Below are 19,974 nucleotides of genomic sequence, written 5' to 3'. Positions count from 1 at the left end.
TTTATCTTCTGCAAACTCTCAAGCCCCATGGGCTTAATGATCGTACAGAATTTAGTTGCTATTTGTAATACCATCTGTATTATACTATGTTGCTGCTTCACCTTCCTCTCTATTCCTGTTTGAACCACATACGTTTACCTTTGCTTTATGTTTATTAATTTTACCCTCTCATATACACAGTATTCACTTTACACCACCCGTTTTTTCCTTTAGCATTTCCCCTTAGCATTCACCACTCCAAGATGGCCCCCGTAACTCTCGGGCGCTAGTCCGTCATCACTGTTCATGTAACCTTTTAGCAGGCTGTCTCACACGCGTTCGGGACAGCGAACGGATGACCGACTGAGAACGTCTTTAGACGCTACGCGTAACTTTGAAGTAAGACGATGAGATACTTTGTTTTTAATATTTTTACTTAAGTTCTGTTCACCAGCGGTAATTTCCCCTCACATTCCCCACCCTTCACTACAGCCTCGCGCACTAGTAATAACGCATCAGCCCATACACCATATCACTTCAGTAGACTCCCCTACTCCCTTCACTGCGATACAGCCTCTCACTACTGCCCCCTTTTTGCTTCCTCCTCAGCTCTCCGTGACCAAGGGCACCTATGCCCGAAATGCATTGGAGGTCAATGTTTAAATGTTACGGATAACGACTGTTGGATATGCTGTTTAATATTCGAGTCAACTATCCTTAAATGAGTACAAATAACTGAAATGAAATAAACGAAGAATACAACTGAATACGAAGCACTTTTGTGTGATCCAAATTGGTGTGCCTCACCAGGGGATGTATCTGCGGGGCTCCGCATACACAACCATAGTGTGTGTGTGTGTGAACATGAGCACAAGTTTAGGGTGAAAAAGAGGTACAGGAGTCTGGAATAATGGCCCAGCCCTCCAAGAGACAAGGCAAGAAGTCTGGTAAACCGGCTTTTGAACAGAAACCAGATCAGGACTCCTCTGAAGGATAAGACCTGTCCGCCTCAGAGGGAACTGAGTCGCAGGACCTTGGGCCTCACAGCCCAGAGCTCTTGGGCCGGGAGCCCTCTAGGGAAGATTGAAGGGCAGAGGACCTGTCCCACTCTTAAAAGCTTGATACAGCAGGCTCCTGATCAGGAAAATGGAGGTGTTGGAGGTTCCCACTGGACCTATGGGGAGGAGGCACTCCTTTACATTGAGGCCAAAGACCCCAATCCTGGTGCCACTAGGGGAGTGGTTGTGCCTCAGCAGTTTAGAGAGTTTCTTCTCACATTAGCCCATGACATCGCCCTAGCTGGGGATCTTGGAGTAGGTTAGTGAACCACTTCCACTGGCCAGGTATGTCCTAGAAGGTGAAGTAGATTTGCAGCTCCTGTGCCACTTTTCAAGCCAGTGACAAGACAGGTGGCCACCCAAAGTCCCCCTTTATTTCACTCCCTGTGGTTGGGGTTCACTTTGAAAGGGTAGGGATTGACACTGTTGGTCCCCTTGACTCTCAAACAGCCTCAGCAAACCAATTTATACTGATAGCAGTGGATCATGCTATTGAGTATCCTGAAGCAATTCACTTAAGGACTACTACTGCTCCTGCTGTAGCTAGGGCCCTCATTGGTATCTTTCCCAGAGTGGGTTTTCCAAAGGAGGTGGTTTGACAGCAGAACAAACTTCATGTCTGTTAACCTGAAACACATTTAGGCTGAATGTGTAGTGACCTATAAGTTCATTATCCTCCACAAATCAATGGCCTTGTTCAGAGTTTCAACAAGACATTGAAAGGTATGACTGGTAGACTCACTGAAAACTCAAAAGGAGATGGGATGTCCTACTTCCATGCCTCCTTTTTGCCTACAGGACAGTGTGCATAGAAGAGATTGGGATTGTCACCCTATGAAATTCTGTTTGGTAATCCTGTCAGGGAAAAAGTGGTAGAACACGCACTACTATTTTTCTTCAAATGTAAATGTGGTAATCCATTTGCCACTTCCTTCAGGGGTTTTACTCTCTGATCAACGAGTGTAGTCTTCCAATTCATATGTAGTGTCCCCTGTTAGGGTCAGTCACCCTTAGCACTGCGTAGGCCCCATTGTCCAAGGTTATTCAAGGTTCTAAATGATGATCCAAAGAATGGTCAAAACACTAATATTTCTCTTTAGATTAGGTAGTCTTTATTCATGTTCATAATTAGCCATCTTCAATATTTAATTCACCATATTGTGAAAGTGTTAAGAGTGATGTGACACTGGTTTCACTGTTAAGTATGGCCATCAATCTTTTCCTTCATCCCTCCCGATGCATTTCAGGCTAACAAGCCCTTAGTCAGGAAAAATTATTTTGGAACGAAGTCGCTCTCGTGGCCTGTCCGCAATGTATGTGGAAACCGTACCAGTAGTGTAGGTGCTGTTGTTTCTTTTTCCAGCTGTATAATACGCACACACTACAGGTATGGTTTCAACATACATTACGGACACGCCACAAGAGCAACCTCATTCCAAAAAGTTCCCCTGACAAATGGGGCCTAAGCAGTTCTAAGGGGGACGGACCCTAACAGGGGACGCTACATCCTGTCAGGGAACCATTGTGTCTTGTAAAGGAAGTACAAGAAAAAAAGCATATAAAATCCTTGAGGCCAGCCAAGAGCTCTAGAAGCTCTGGTATGCCAAAAAGTAAAGGCTGCCATTGTGGACTTCCAGCCAGGACAGAAGATATGGGTTTTGGTGGCTGTAGCTCCTAGGGCTCTCCTGGACAAATGGAGTAGACCCTACTCTATTCTAGAGAGAAAAGGAGAGGTCCTCTAGTTTGTGGCCCTTGGCAATTGCAGAACTCCCAAGAGGTTCAACCGCTTAAACCCTATCATAACAGGGCTGAAATGATGATGTTGATAGTCACAGATGTGACCAGGAAGCAGAGAGTGAACTTCTCCCTGACCTTTTCTCAAACAACCCCAAAGATGGGTCACTGGAAGGAGAAGTGTCGTGTGCCCAAGTTAGTCCTGGTAGGAAATACTGCCAATGTATATGTACACGGTTTATTTCCTAAAGTTGCCTTCCCTTTGTCACATTGACTTTAAACACACATTTGCATTTGTGATACTGGAATTAGGTTCTAAGAAACACCAACCTTGCTGACACAAAGAACTCAGTGAGAACACTATTGCACTACCTTGGAATTATGTGCAAGGCCCTCAAAAGTGTGATACAAATGTGTTTGTTATTACTTCCATATGACGATACAGCTATCTGAGGAATACAAACAATGGCAGCCTGATCACAATCTCTGCCCGCAGCAAGGATGCCTTTTTCTATATATGTCATTTTGTTTCCAAATAAAACAGAGGAGACACTTCTGCTGACTTAAAGAGGTCCTTGCATACTTAAGCTTTCACCTAACTGCTGAGTGAGGGGTGTCCAGTTTGTGACAAAGACAGGAGTCCTATATTCTTACTCACCAGGTAAAGGGGTTAGATCATCCAGGAGGAGGTTTCTTGGCAGACCATACATTCATACCCTAGACACATAGGTTAGGGTTTGCATTATAGGAATACAGTAGATTGTTATAATACCGTATATGTATGCATACATAAGTGAAGAGGTGTTGCCTGAAGAAATCCAGGATTTAAAGCGAGTACAAAGTCTTTATTAAATACAAACCGTGAACCCAAAGACAGCAACCACAGTCTCCAGGGTATCTGCCTGATAGGACTCCAACATTCTAAATTGATCTCCCAGGAGTTCCAGGAGTTCCATGGGTTGTACAGAATGTGAATGGGAACCTGATGGTGTGACAGACCACTTCCTAAATCTACCAATGAGCTGTTGTATTCTGTTAAATGTTTCAACAGATGTGGGATGGACATGTAGATTTTAGGGTATAACTGGGGTGCCTTTAGGGGTGTGGTTTAGGTCATTTGCTAGAGAAGAGAGGGTTGATGCGTCGCTGTCTGTCGGTTTGCAGAGAGGCCTAGCTGTTCCTGTCTCTGTCCCACTCCTGGGTCCTGAAGCTTTTGTTCCCTGACTCTATTTCAGGGGATCCCCACCATCTCTTTGGCAAGGGGTTGGTATTTCACAGATTCCTTGGGTTAGTATATCTGTCTGACTCGTACTTTGCATAATCATTTGCAAATGTATTTTTGTCTCTAAACCTTGTCTCGTCACTTATCCACTCCGTCATAAGCATATTATTTCACATTATTTTTGCTGAAACTGATGTCTCTTAATGTATCCACTCCTTCATATGCATTATGCATTTCGTTAAATTTGTGATGAGTATGACGCTGTTTGCACTTGCTGATGTTTTTCCCTCCTTTTTGTGGATTTCATTGATTTGCATTTGTGACCGTATGCAATGAGCATATATAGATTCATATTAATTGAGATAAACTTTCTTAATCATATTGAGAGTCTGTGTTTATTTAGTTAGCTAGACAGTTAGTTATATAGTACTATCATTACCATCAACTATTCAACTAATTGGTCTGTCAACCAAGAGGAAATGTATAGGTGTAGGTATGTATACTGAGATATCAAACATGAATCTGTGAAAAGAAACTAACTTAATGTCATTAAAACGTGACCCCCGCGCATCAGGGATATGGGTGAATGTGTATGGGCCATTGTTCTGTGATGTTATTGAGCACTGATCCCTAATTAAGTGTCGCACTGGATCAGTTTTCTGGTAGCAGAGGATGGTTTAATTATTGGTTAGATTATATGTACTTAACATGAAAAGTTAGTGTCTGTTCTGTGTTGTCTAGAAGTACAGGTACAGAGTTACTTGAGGAATCCCAGGAATGGAATTTAGCCTGAAGTAGGCAGAGGAAGAGTGTGGATAAAGAAATCACACTGTAGAAGTGCCTTGTCACAGCGCATGGTGAGGAGAGTGACCCTTGACCTTGCCACGTAGGTCGCCCCCTGCTGCAGCTGCACCAGCCCTTGTGACTCGCACCCTTGTCTCCCGCTGCACCAGCCCTTGTGCCTCACACCCTTGCTCCTGCTGCCCAATTCCGGGTGCCGTTGTTTCCCTCACCCCCCGTGCTCACTGCCAGCTTTTCCGCCGCTGCTGCCCCTGTGGCCCGCCCCCCCACGCCCATTCGCTAAACCCCTGCCTCCGCCTCCCAGCTGCTCCTCCCTCCCAGCTCCCCTTAAAATGGCGGGAGCTGAGCGTCTGCGCCGCTGGCTTGCCAAAGGCAAGCCTGTCTGCGCCCGGACCGCGCCCAGCGCCAGAACCCCTAGACCCAGCGAACGCCACAACACCAGACTCCACTACGACCCCAGGAGCCTCCACGCACTCCACGCCGGCCGAAAGCACACCTACTTTCAGGTTGCCCCAAAAGGGACCCACAGACCCTTCTCCTGCCGCACCTGCAGCTTCACCTGCGACAAAACCACCAAACCTCCAGGGACTGGACCTAACCACCTCCGCTGCTTACTCCTTAACACCTGCTCCGCACGCAAACACGCCATCGAGCTCTGGGATCTGCTCGACACCTCCGTCCCAGACGTGGCCTTCCTGACGAGACCTGGTGGAACAACTCCTTGGCACCCGACATCGCCATAGCCATCCCGGACGGCTACAAGATGACCCACAGGGATCGCGCCAATGGAACCGGAGGAGGAATATCCATCGTCCACAAGTCCACCCTCAAGGTTGCCACCCACGCAGACGACACCCTCAACACTGCCGAAAACCTGCACTTCCGAATCCACACTGACCCCAACACCACCCTCAGACGAACACTCATCTATAGACCCCCCGGACCCTGGGATCAGTTCAGCGACACCTTCGACCACCTCGCCAGCACCCACGCACTCGCCTCCACGAACTACATCCTCCTCGGGGACATGAAATTCCACCTCGAGAACAACAACAATGCCAACTCAGCCACCCTGATCGCCAACCTCAGCCTCAGACAACTCGTCACCGCACCCACCCACGCTGCTGGCCACACGCTGGATCCCGTCTTCTCCACAGGCACCCACGTCACCTTCAACCACACCACCAAACTCCACTGGACCGACCACTGTTGCATTAATTTCACCTTCACGAAACCAACCACGCACCACCGCACCCAACAGCTGCCTCGCCGCTGCTGGAGCAAAGTCACCAAAGACCGGCTGATCACCGTCCTCACCCAGAACCCACCTACTGACCCCACCAACCCTGACGCCACAGCCCGCAACCTCAGATAGTGGATCAACGACTGCGCCAACACCCTCGCCCCGCTCAAGAAACCCTCCAACAACCATGCCAGTAAGAGAGCCACCTGGTTCACCGACAAACTCCAGACCTCCAAACGCCCATGCTGGAAACTGGAGAAAATATGGCTCCACGAACGCACACCGAACAACCACGCAGCCCGCAAGGACGCCGCCCGAAGACATCACCGCCACATCAGATTAGCCAAGAGATCCTCCTTCAAAGATTGCTTGGATAACGCACATGACAGCAAAGAGCTCTTCAGCATCGTAAAGGAACTCTCCAACCCTAACGACATCCCGCCCTCACAAGAACTGTGCCACTCACTAGTCATCTTCTTCCAACGCAAGATCGCTGACATCCACGACAGCTTCAACACCATGACCGCCTCGACTACGCAAGACTCCACTTCCCCTGTGAACACCACCAGCGCCATCCGCCTGACCTCCTGGTCCAACATCAACGACGACGAGACACGCAAGGTCATGAACTCCATCCACTCAGGATCTCCGTCAGACCAGTGCCCACACCACGTATTCAACAAAGCAGACGCAGCCATCTCACCCCACCTACGAAAGGTCATCAATATCTCCTTCGAAATAGCGACATTCCCAGAAAGCTGGAAACACGCCGAAATCAGAGCCCTCCTCAAGAAGTCCAAGGCGGACCCCAAGGACCTCAAAAACTTCCGGCCCATCTCCCTGTTCCCGTTCCCGGCAAAGGTCATCGAGAAAATAGTCAACAGACAGTTGGCCCGCCACCTGGAAGACAACAACTTCTTGGACCCGTCTCAGTCTGGATTCAGACGAAACCAAAGCACTGAGACAGCCCTTATCGCCCCCACAGACGACATCAGGCGCAAACTAGACAACAGCAAAACATCAGCCCTCATCCTCCTCGACCTGTCGGCCGCCTTCGACGCGGTCTGCAATCGCACTCTAAAGACACGCCTCCTAGAAGCCGGAATCCAAGAGAAGGCCCTTGGCTGGACCACGTCCTTCCTCTGCGGCAGAACGCTGAGCATCCGCCTCCCACCCTTCCGATCCAAAGCCACCAAAATCATCTGTGGCATCCCCCAGGGCTCATCCCTTAGCCCGACGGTGTTCAACATCTACATGGCCCCTCTCGCACAAGTGGCCTGCCATCACGACCTCAAAATCATCTCCTACGCCGACGACACCCAGCTCATCCTCTCCCTCACCAAGGACCCACACTCCACCAAAACCAACCTCCACGAGGGAATGAAGGCGTCACCGACTGGATGAGGAGCAGCAGTCTGAAGCTGAACTCGCACGCAACCTAGGATTCATCTTAGACTCCTCCCTCTCGATGTCTAAACAGGCCAACGCCGCCTCCTCCTCCTGCGACAATACCCTCCGCAGTATCTACAAGTGGATCCCGACCGAAACAAGAAGAACGGTGAAACAGGCACTTGTCAGCAGCAGACTGGACTATGGCAATGTACTCTATGCAGGAATCCCAGCCAAACACCTACGATGACTACAACGCATCTAAAACGCCTCCGCCCGACTGATCCTCAACGTCACCCGCCGCAGCCACATCACCTCCCACCTTAGAGACCTTAGAGAATTTCTTTAGTAACGATAAACCAATTGTGACTAGAGAGGGAATTCCTATTCTACCTCGAAGAACGTCTCCTTCTTTTATGATGTTGGAGCGAGGGTACCATATGTGTATGTGGCTAGAGAATTGGGTGAAATATACAAAGGATGATGGTGTTATAGCTTTCCCACAGCATGGTTCATTTAATGTAAGGATATTGCAGAATTTGAAAGAGCGAATGAATTCACTAGAGTCCTGAATCCTAGACTTACACAGTATGAAGCACAGAGGAATGGGAAGTTGAGGCATTCGAAAGAGAGAAATTCAGATGTAGCAGAAGATACAGAAATTTAATGTTTGGATATCCTTTTGAAAAGAGGGAAGATACGCCTGAAAGATTGAGATGATGGATGGTTTTTACCCAGTTTTAGTTGCAGAAGACTAGACAGGAGGCAAATGTAAAGAGAAAAATAAATATATAGAGACTTCAAGTTTAAGAGATGATCTGAATGATTCTGATGATGAATTTTTAGAAGATTTTATGACTAAAAGACCTCTGCCATATGACAAAAATTCAGGTGAGATGACTCCAAGTGCACCACAAATGGGAACCCCAATAACTCCGCAAGTTACGGAAAATCGCTAGAGTAGTACGAGAAAATGAAATGAGTTTGTTGAATAAGGCAAGAATAGAGCAGGTCCAGAAATTAAATCAGTTGAGTCTGAATGCGGAAGCATTGACGGTACCGGTAACAATTGGTCCCGTAGTTCCATTATATGGAGAAAAACATAATCTATCAAAAGTACATACATTGGCATTTCCAAGAAGTAGTGTCAGGTGTGAAATGATGACGGTAGCAAATGAGAATAGACAGGCTGATACGCTGACGACACCCAGCTCATCCTCTCCCTCACCAAGGACCCGCACACCGCCAAAATCAACCTCCACGAGGGAATGAAAGCTGTCGTCGAGTGGATGAGGAGCAGCCATCTGAAACTGAACTCAGACAAGGTGGAGGTCCTCATCCTAGGCCCCACCCCCTCTGCGTGGGATGACTCCTGGTGGCTGACTGCACTGGGAACAGCTCCAACACCCTCGGACCACGCACGCAACCTAGGATTCATCCTCGACTCCTCCCTCTCCATGTCAAAGCAGATCAACGCCATCTCCTCCTCCTGCTATAACACCCTCCGCATGCCTCGCAGGATCTACAAATGGATCCCGACCGTAACCAGAAGAACGGTGACCCAAGCCCTCGTCAGCAGCAGGCTGGACTATGGCAACACACTCTACGCAGGAATCCCGGCCAAACACCTGCAACGACTACAACGCATCCAAAACGCCTCCGCCCGACTGATCCTCAACGTCCCCTGCTGCAGCCACATCACCTCACACCTTAGATACCTACACTGGCTCCCCGTCAACAAGAGGATCACCTTCAAGCTCCTCACCCACGCACACAAAGCACTCCACAACACCAGGCCAGCCCACCTGAACAACAGACTCAACTTCTACACCTCCGCCCGCCAGTTCCGCTCCGCCAACGTCGCCCGTGCCGCCGTCCCGTGTATCCAACGAACAACCTCAGGCGGCAGATCCTTCTCCTTCCTCGCCGCCAAGACCTGGAACATCCTCCCCACCCATCTACGGAGGACCCAAGACCTGCTCACCTTTAGAAAGCTCCTCAAGACCTGGCTCTTCGAGCAGTAGCAGCACCCCCCCCCCCCCTCAGCGCCTTGAGACCCTCACGGGTAAGTAGCGCGCTTAACAAGTTCACTGATTGATTGATTGAATACTACATTGTTAGATCTTGTGGTTTGTGAGATAACAGAAACCCCTAGAAGGAGTAAACAAATAGACCCAAGGAGAATACGGCTGAGTGTAACTTCAAGGGCAGAGAGTTCAGCAGGTCCTTCACCAGAGGAATTAAATGATTGGATATAGGAAATGGTAAAGCCGAAACCTAAACCACAGAATATAAATGTGACCCAATTGAAAGTAGATTTGGAAGAGATGATTATTGGCACATTAGGTTCAGACAGACTGGGGACTTACCAAGATGAAGAACTGTTGTTTTTGTGTAAAAGTATTACTTGGAGAGCGGGGAATCTTCATAAAACTAGATCAGAAGCTGCTAGTGAGTATGGAATAGACATGGAGAAGTCTAAGTGTTGCAGAAATCATACAGATTGGCTTTTACTGACAAAGATTTGGAGAGTTTGAATGCTTCTGGAAAAAGGTTGCAGATAAAGGAGTTGAATATTTTAAAGAATGGGGAGACGTAGAACGCTGGAAAGGTAGATGGATGAGAAAGAAAGAAGAGGCAGATATTAAAGGAGCATCTATGTTTCCGTTGAAAGAGCCAGAACAAGTTGAAAGGGTGTATTTGATGAGAGAAGTTCCAGGTGGTAAATTTGTTCACGTTCCTTGGACTAAACAGGATATATTATCTTTTACGAACGATTTCCCTAGATTGAGAGAAACCAGTTGAATGGTACAAACAGGTAGAGAAGTTTGTGAAAGTTTCAAAGGTTTTGTTGAAAGATTTAGATGGATTGTTTGAGATTGTTGTTCCATCTGATTTATAGACAGAGTGTAAGATCACTGTTGATTGCTTAAAAGAAGAATATCCTGGAGACCCTAAAACTGGTGCACCATCAGATGAAGTAATGAAAAAGTATAATCAGGTAATCACTTATTTGAAAGAGAAAATTTCCCCTAAGGAAACTGATTGGGTTAAAATAGACCAAAAAACACAAGAGCCTAAGGAGTCAGTACATGGCTACTATGAAAGATTGTTGCAGGTATTCAAATAGTACAGTAGGTTTGAGAATATTGGAGACAAAGATATGGGACATTTTGTGTACCGTCTTTTGTTTGGATTGAGACCAGAGATTGACAACATGATACAGCAGCATTTTATCTGCTGGCAGAGCAAAAAAGTTGATGAAATGTTGTGACGAAATTAATACCAAATATAAAAGGATGAAAGAGAAAATGATGTGGGCGCAAGTGAAGGTAGCAGAGCAGCAAGAAGGGAATAATAGTTCTCAAGCAAATTATCAGATGAATGGTCCGAATCAAAATAGTCAAGTACCCAGTGGAGGCAGAGGTAGAGGTAAAATGAGTAGAGAAGAAGTTAAGAGGAAATTTACTTGTCATACATGCCGAAAAATTGGACTAGGAAGAACGAGTGTAGATCTGCTCAAAAGAGTAATGGGGTAACTCAAAATGTAAATCCACAGATGCATAATGAGGTGGTTGTGAATCAACAACAGCGGCAGGTAGTTACTCCACAGTTACAGGTGCCACAAGCTCCCATGACAAATAATGTGAATGCTCCAGGGCAGATGTACAGTGCAAACACTGGATTTCATGCAGGTGATCAAGTTGGTAAGAATCAAACTGCAAATGGTTCCGCAATGCTGGTTGCAGTGCAATGAAAGTGATTTAGACTCATCTCAATGTCGGTGCTTGAGGGGGAGGAAAAGTGAGCACTTGGCACATCTTTAGCAGTAGATCAGTCAGGTCCATTTGTTGACGGAAGGTGGAAGGGAATGATATTACATTCCTAGTGGACACTGGTGCTATCCGTTCTACTGTGAGAGCTGCAGAAATTCCGAACTTACCCCTCTCGGGAGAAATTATCCAAGTTGTAGGAGTCTTGAATACACATATTAGAACACCAGTCACAAATCCAATTATAGTTCATATTGGAAATTTCAGAGACCTGCATCGTTTTGTGGTATGTGACTCGAGTCCAGTAAATCTCTTGGAAAGAGATTTATTGTGCAAAATGAATTGTACCATCTATTGTATGCCAGATGGTATTGCGTTTCAGACACCTGATCAGGTTGTCAAATTCAAGATGATGCTAGCGAAGCAAGGGACAGAAGTGGATGAGTTGTTTTCACTTCTCACAGAAGAGAATTTGCCCGAAGAATTAAAAAGTGTAGTAAGATCGGATATGTGGGATTTTACAGGAAAAAAATGTGCCTAATGACAAATGTAGTTCCATTCAGGTTATGGTGAAAGAGGGTGCTGTGAGAAAGTGCCATCCTTCTTGCATAATAATGCCCCCAGTTTTTGCTGAATTGCTGATGTGCTTTGACTGAGTGTGCCCTGGGCTCCTGTGAACCAGGTGCCCAGGGCCTGTGTTACTTCCCTAAAACTGTGTTGAAACTAAAACCCAATTGGCATCTCTGGCCACCTGTCAGCCCCTAGTAAATGGTACCCTAAGTACCCAGGGCATGGTTACAAGAGAAGGCCCTAAGGGCTGCAGCAGTTATTGTGCCACCCTTAGGGGCCCTGTGCCATGACACCCACACACTGCCTTTGCAGGCTGAGAGTCTAAGTACAGAACTAAACAGAGAGTCTACATGGCACACATCCCTGTGTTCAATGCCCACAAGCTCACTGGCCCTCATCAGTTACCCCTCTAGCTGGGTGCCCTATGGCAGTGGTGTGGGCACAGGTACATGAGCCCTGTGCCCCTACAGTAACCAGGGCCATTCCTGGGCACTAAGTGCAGTGCTGCCATTAAGAGTATATGGTGCTGGGAGGTTGTCATTACGAATTCCACAGCACCATGATTGCTTCAGTGAAAACTGAAAAGTTTGATATCAACCTTCTCAGCACATTAAACCTGCACTGATGCCAGTGTGGGATTTAATGTAAAATGCACAACAGAGGGCATCTTAGAGATGCCCCCTGAAACCTAACTAACTCCCCGTGTTCTGACTGTGTGGCTACCGAGGCTGACACCACTAGACTTGTTTCTGGACCCTTGGGAAGAGAGCCGGCCGCTCTTGGGGGCCCGAAACAATGCACATCCTGGGACAAGGTGCCAAGCCTCCTCCCCCAGGATGGGCAGGGAAAGCTTCAAAGGCACACCGCACTTGTGAGCTTCTCCATGCCACTTGCTGTACTCAGCAACGGACCCCCACCGGTTCTGACCCCCCACTCTGGCGGGAAGACCGGCAGGAACCCCTAAGTAACGAAAGTGGGTGTGCCAGCCTATGCCAACCCCACCCCCCAGGTGGGAGAGGTGAGGTGAAGCACGACTCCGGGCTCTGGCCATCTTGAAGATGAGGGAGCCCTGCCCAATCACAGCTAGGCTCCTGCCCCTCTCCCACAAGAGAGGAGCTGGCTAGGGGGTGTATCCTCCCCAGGACAGGGACTCATTGGTCCCAGCCCTTGCCCTACCTGTAACGCCTCTAAATTTAGTATTTAGGGGCACCCTGAACCTTCCTTCCTCAAATCCAGATTGCAACAACAAGAAGACCTGCTGTGCAGCTGCTAACAAAAGGACGACGCCCACTGACTTGACCACAGAACCCTACAGGCATGTTTATCCTTGAGCTTGCTCCTGGGAAACTCCGGGGTCTCCTGCGGACAGCAAACTCGACAACCCCGAAGGACCTGCCTGCCTTGAACCTTCCAAAAGACTGGGACTCCCACGAGCAGTGGTTCTGCTCCAACAGCAATACCCCTGGTGCCAGCCAGGACCTGTGAATCCAGCCCACTCTGCACCAACCAAGCCCGGCCTGTGCCCTAGTGACTCAAGACCACAAGGACGTCCCCCTGGTGACTCGGACCTAAAGTCCAGTGCTCCAAGACCCTCCTCGATGAACCAGATAACGCCTGCAGCCTCAGAACCAGGGACACCTCCAACCGTGACCAGCCGAGGGTAAGATTTCCCGACACCAAAAGACACCCCTGCACCCGGCTCCTTGCGGCCCCATGTGCCCTCCTTTGGGGTACCTACCTCTTCTCCAAGATTCCAGCTTACCTCTCGATGTGGTGGTCGTACCTGAAGAATCTCCATCTCCGAGTCTGCAGCCTTTGTTCACTTTTTAACTTTCTCATTGGATAACATTGAGCGCACAACGGCTCAAAAGCACCCTGCACCAAGCCGCCTGTGTGCCGCTGGAAGTGCAACAACTACTCTACTCTACTTCCCCACTTGCCCTGAGTAAGTGACCAGGAGCACAGCTCCCACAGCCGCGTGGCCTGCTTGCTTGCAGCCACCAACCAAAGGCCCCCTCCCCTCCATTGGATTGCATTGGGCCTACACCCTCTGCACCCGGCTGCCTCTGTGTCGAGTCGAGTACTTACCTAAAAGTCGATAACTCACTTTCCTTCCATGGATTAACATTGACTGGTTTTCACTTGAAATTTCTTCTAAGTGGGGAGTTTTGAAACTTTAAAATATTCATCTAAAATCAGCCGAATAACGAATTCCAAATTACTCACTTGTGATCAGGAGAGGAGCCAGTACTGTACCTTTAAGCCCAGTACTGAACCAAGAAAGTAATCCGAACTGTACTTACCCGTAACCTACATTTTCTTCCATAGGAAACCATTGACTGTTTTTCTGTGAAATTTCTTCTAAGTGTCGATTTTTGCAAACTAGAAATATTCTTTTAAAATCGTACCAACTATCAAACCGTAATTACTTACCTGGCTTAGGTAGAGGTACCAGTGCTGAACCTAGGAGTTCAGTACTGGATTACAAAAGTAACGAGAATCTACTTTAGCTGTGACTTGAATTTCTTCCCATAGTTTAACTTTGCCTGGTTTTCACTGAAAATTTTCTAAGTGTCAACTTTGAAAATACATTTATATTCATTAAAAATCACAACTGTAACTAAAACGCTTTTACTTACTTGTTTACAGATTAGGTCCCGGGACTGAATCCAGGATCTAGTCCTGTGGTTAGAAAAGTAATCTACTGTATTTATGTAGGAAAAACCCATTGAGCTCAATGTTAAATTGTGTTTAGAAATTGTGTTGCCTATTGCAACCACTGTAACTATTGTACTTACAAAGTCTATTGCCTTTCTGCAAAGTAATTACCTAAAGTCACTCATATTGAGAAAAGTATATTTCGATACCTGTTGGTTCTTAAATAAAACAACTGTATCTTTTGATATATAAACAATTGGCCTAGAGTTCAGTTCTTGAGTGTGTGAAACCTTTTTCTGACTGTGTACAACAAATGCTTTCCACTGTCCTCTGATACTGCCTTACTGCTCGACCAAGCTACCACTTTGGAGAGTACGTTTATTTCTAACTTTAACCTCTGTCATACCTTTGAGGACTGGGGACTCTATACACACTGTACCTTATTTTGGTCCAGTATATATAGAGCCACTGTCTTACAGATGCCATATATCCAAACACACCTCAGTACAAAATAAGTCCGAAAGTAATTGTATGAGTCGCTCCTGTGATCGACTAAATGATTGAACAGGGAATTCTGAAAGAAATACTGAGCAGTCCTTGTAATTCACCTATTATATGAATTAAGAAGCCTAGTGGAAAATATAGAATAATTTAGGATTTGAGAAAAATAAATACAATTGTAGTACCCTGTTGTCCAGTAGTGCCAAATCCAGTAGTTTACCAAATTCATTGTAATGCTGAATGGTACACAGTCATTGATTTGTGGCAAGCATTTTTCTTGATTACTTTACACACGGAAAGCCAGTATTTGTTTGCATTCCAGTTCAGAGACTGTGTTTTGGCATGGTGCTGAGTTCCTCAAGGGTACACAGAGAGTCCTTCAATTTTTTATCAGATTCTGAAAAAGTATTTGGAGACTCTAGTCATGCCAGGAAATTCAGTTTTGTTTCAATATATTCATGGCCTGCTAGTGGCATCAAAAACACGAGAGGCATGTGCGACAGATACAGTTGCCTTACTGAACCATTTGCAAGTAGGAGAACACAGTGTCACCAGCAAAATTACAATTTTGTAAACACAAAGTCCAGTATCTAGAACACACAATAGAAAAAGGAGTTAGAAAGTGACACCAGAAAGAATTAATGTGATTAAACAAATGAGTCCACCTAAAACTCAGAAAGAGGTTTGAATGTTTTTGGGAATTATTTGATACTGTAGGCAGTGGATCAGTGGTTTCTCACAGATTGCAAAACCTCTACAGAGGTTGACACAGAAAGACGTGAAAGATCAGATTGTTCTGGATGATGTTGTACTGCTGTGAAAGAGATGGGTGTGAAATTTCCGTCTTAACTCAGAAACATGGAATGGCACGATGTCCAGTAGCATATTTTTCTCCTACTTTGGATTCAGTGGCTGCAGCGTTGCCAGGCTGTTTGAAAGCAGTAGCTGCCACTTGTGTGAGTCTGGAACAGAGTGAAGCAATTGTGATGGGACATCCAGTCAGGGTGTTTGTGCCACATTCAGTTGATATCCTTTTGCCACGCACAAGGATGCAACACATGACTTCTAGTCGGCTGACTAAGTACGTAAGAGGGGGGTGAAAATGTGATTCTGGTAAGGTGCACAACCGTAAATCCGGCAACCCTATTGACAAATTCATATTGTGAGAAAGTGAGAGAGGAAGCGGATCAAAATTGTCTGGATGTGACAGAATTGTGCACTAAACCTAAGCCAGGCATAGAAGACATTCTATTGGAAGAGTCAGACTGTGAAATGTTTGTTGAAGTATCTTGCTTGAGGAACGAAAAGGGTAAATTATGCACTGCCTATGCTGTTTGCACCATAGCAGGAGTTCTAGAAGCATCCTATCTAAAAGGGGGAAACTCTGCCGAAATTGCTGAATTGATCGCTCTGATTAGAGCATGCAAAATTGCCAAAAGCCTAAGGGTAACCATATTTACAGACAGACAATACGGGTTTGGGGTTGTCCACAATTTCGGTCAGCTATGGATGCAAAGGGGATTTGTGACTTCTTCAGGTTCCCCCATAAGAAACAGCAAAATTGTAAAAGATTTATTGGATGCTTTACAATTGCCCAAAAGGATTGCAGTGGTCAAGTGTTCCGCACATAAGTCAGGAGATGATTATGTGACGAAGGGCAACAGATACGCCGATCAGGTAGCGCGTTTCTGTGCACAAAATGTATTTGCCTTAAACAGGGGGATAGAAAAAGAAAATACCAATTGCCATCTAATGTTTGCATCTTCATTTGAAACTTGGGATGAGATTAGAAAGTTACAGGAAGAGGCAAGTGATGAGGAAAAGAAATTTGGAGAAATTCAGGCTGCAGAAAGAAAGCAGAGGACAAAGTGTGGGTCTATATAGATGGAAGACCAGTCATGCAAGATTTTCTACTTTCACAGATGGCCAGGGTGTACCATGAAGTTGCACATATTGGAAGAGACGCAATGATCAGGCTCTTCAAGCAGTGCTGGTATAACTCAAAATGTAGGGTCATTGCAGAGAGTCACCTGCCAGCAGCAAAATCCAGGCAGAAAGGCAGTTCTTAGTTGGGGAAAAATTGGAAAGGCAGCAGGACCATTTACCCGTCTCTAATTGGATTTTATTGAGCTTCCCCCGTGCAATGGGCTGAAATGTGTTGATTGTTGTTTGCTTGTTCTCTCGCTGAGTGGAAGCCTATCCCACAAGAAGAAATGACAGCCTTACAGTAGCTAAACTACTTTTGAGATAACTGAACCCTAGATTTGGATTTCCAGTCACTTTGAAAACAGATAGGGGAACACACTTTAATAATGAGATAATTTGGAAGATTTGTGAGGCATTGCAAATTGAACAGAAGCTGCATTGCGCCTATCGACCAGAGGCATCTGGAGTGGTTGAACAGACCATGCACTATAAAATCTAGGTTATGGAAAGTGTATGCATCCACAACACTGAAATGGCCTGACCCTTTACCCCTTGTATTGATGAGTCTAAGAAGTATTCTTAACAAAAAGAAGGGATTGAGTCCTCATGAAGTCCTAATGGGAAGAGCAATGAGACAAGCATATATGCCAGTGAACAAACTGATGAATATATCTGATGATCTAGTGCTTGATTATTGCAGAGGACTGGCTGATCTTGTGTATTCTGTGTCTCATCAGGTTAGAGAAAATGCCAGTACAGCACAGCCAAATCAACCTCATGATCTGAGTCCTGGTGAGTGGGTTGTCCTCAAGAAACACGGGAGGAAATTGTGTTTAAAACCCAGGTGGAATGGACCCTATCAAGTAATTCTGGTGACGCCAGCAGTAAGGTGCGGTGGTTTGCCAAATTGGATTCATGCAAGACACACCAGACGAGTCCTAAGACCACTTGAAAGACTAGAAGAGCAGCAACTGGTAAATCAAAGTCAAAGACCAGAGGCTGAAGTGAATGAAGCTGAAGAACAAACAGATGATGAACAGCCCAGCACGTCAAGTCAAGTAGAGTGGGTACCAGATACTGGGTCTCTAGAGGCTGCTGTTGAAGATACTGAATTCCAGGAAGAAGAACCAATAAGAGAAGGGCCAAGTAAAATAATCTGTGAACCAGAAGAAGTTGTCAAACAAAGAGAGCAAGAAAAGGTGATAACTGGCCAAGTAGAGTGAAAATTCATAAATACACTCTTGTGAGGAGGAAGTCGAAGATAAAGACCAGAGCAAATTAATAAGGTCTCAAGTCAAACAGAACAGAAGAGTCAGAAGAAGGAAATTCAGTACAAAAAACAAGGATTTGAGAATTCCAAGTAAGAAGTCCATCCAGGCTCTCCCAAGGCAGGCTAGTGCGTCTGGTGCATTATTCATTATTTTCCGGTATATTGTTGACGTGCCTTTGTCAGCAATAGGGTCTACTAACAGTCTGTCTTCTAGACAGGAACAATCTGGGAGGATTGTACCTTGTTGTAAGTGTGTTTGTAGGGCATGCATGAGTCACACATAGAGCGCCAAGTCATATTCTTGTTTTAGCGCATTAAAGGGGAGGGGGGCCCGACAAAAGGAATACAACCGGCTATGTCCAATTTATGGTGTCGCCGCAGTAGCTCCCGAAGAGTTAAAAAATGTGAAGAACTCTTGCTATGGAGAAATAAGGCCCTAAAGCATATAAGATTATTTTGACGGCATACAGGGAGAAACATTACTCCCATCCCCCGGCGCCGTGATGGCCCAAATCACCCGGTCCGTTGTAATCCAATGCAGCAAAGTCTCCAGTGCCAGGGTAAACAGCAGCAGTAACAATGACAACCATGTCTGGTGCCCCTGCGCAACGCAAAACTTATTGATTGTGCTCTGTTGGCTCTCACTCTGGCCAATGGGCTCTGATAAAGCAATTTTACCCAGTTGCAGAATTTTGGGCCAAAGTCCAGTCTGAACAACACGGCGAACAAATAGGGTCACTATGCTGACAAAGTTAATCGAGGCATCTAATGTCATTAGCGCCATCTGTTGGGGCAAGAGGGCATTTGTCAAGTAGAGGACTCCATATAACTGCCTTAGGTTGTGGAAGGTGTTTCTTTGTGGCATGAAGCCAGACTGGTCTTTGTGAATCATGGTGGCTACAGTCACTAATCTGTTTGCTAGGCCCTTGGTCAGCACCATCGCCTCCATATTTAACAGGGAGATCGGCCTACATGAGCTGCTTTCTGGTGGCTTGCCCGTCTTGTGTATTACCACAATTGTGACTGTGCTTGGTCTAAGGGCAGTGAGCCTCCTTCCCTTGCCTCTTCCAACATTCTAAACAATGGGTGTGTAATTCTGGTAGTTAAGCCCTTGAAGAGCTCGAACTGAAGTCCGTTCGGGCCCCGGCTTTCCCTGACTGCAATGACCCCAGGGTGCTAGAGAGTTCCTCTTCTGTGAGATCGGCTTCTATGGCGTCTCGCACGTCTGCAGTTAGTGTCTGGAGCTGGAAGTCAGTAAGCAATTCCTTGCAGTCCCTGTCCGATATTGTACTAACTAGCGTGTAAAAACCTTCTTAATAGGAGGCAAAGGCCTCTGCGATTTCTGCGTTCGTTGTCTGAAGTACACCATTTCTGTCACCCACTTCCCATGACCTTTATTTATCACTTTTATCAAACCAGGCCAGCAGCTAGGAAGCCTTATCTCCTATATCGTATAGCCGGCGCTGCATGGCCAGTGCATGCAATCGCGGTGCATTATCTGTTAAGGCATGCAGATCTTCCTGGCGAAGAGTTAGTCTACGTCTCAGCTCTGTGTTCCCGCTAGCAACCACCTCCAGTGCCCGTATCTCCTGCTCAAGGGTCTGGAGTTTAGATGCGTCTTCCTTTTTCATTCCCCCTATCAGCACCTGGGCCAGCCCTAGCAGCACAGTTTTAAAGGCCTCCAAGAGGGTTTATGGGATGCCACGACCCCTCACTTGCTTTGAAGTACAGGTTTGCTCCCTCGTGGAGTTTGTCTCTCAATTCGGGGTCCCGTAGGTACCAGGGGTCTATCCTGGCGAATTCTGCTTTGATAGTAATTGGCCCCTTAACCCCTTCCCTGCGCGCTTCGG

This window comes from Lissotriton vulgaris, chromosome 7, assembly GCF_964263255.1.
Source record: "Lissotriton vulgaris chromosome 7, aLisVul1.2, whole genome shotgun sequence".
Taxonomy (NCBI): Eukaryota; Metazoa; Chordata; class Amphibia; order Caudata; family Salamandridae; genus Lissotriton; species Lissotriton vulgaris.
This window is presented reverse-complemented; position numbering follows the sequence as displayed.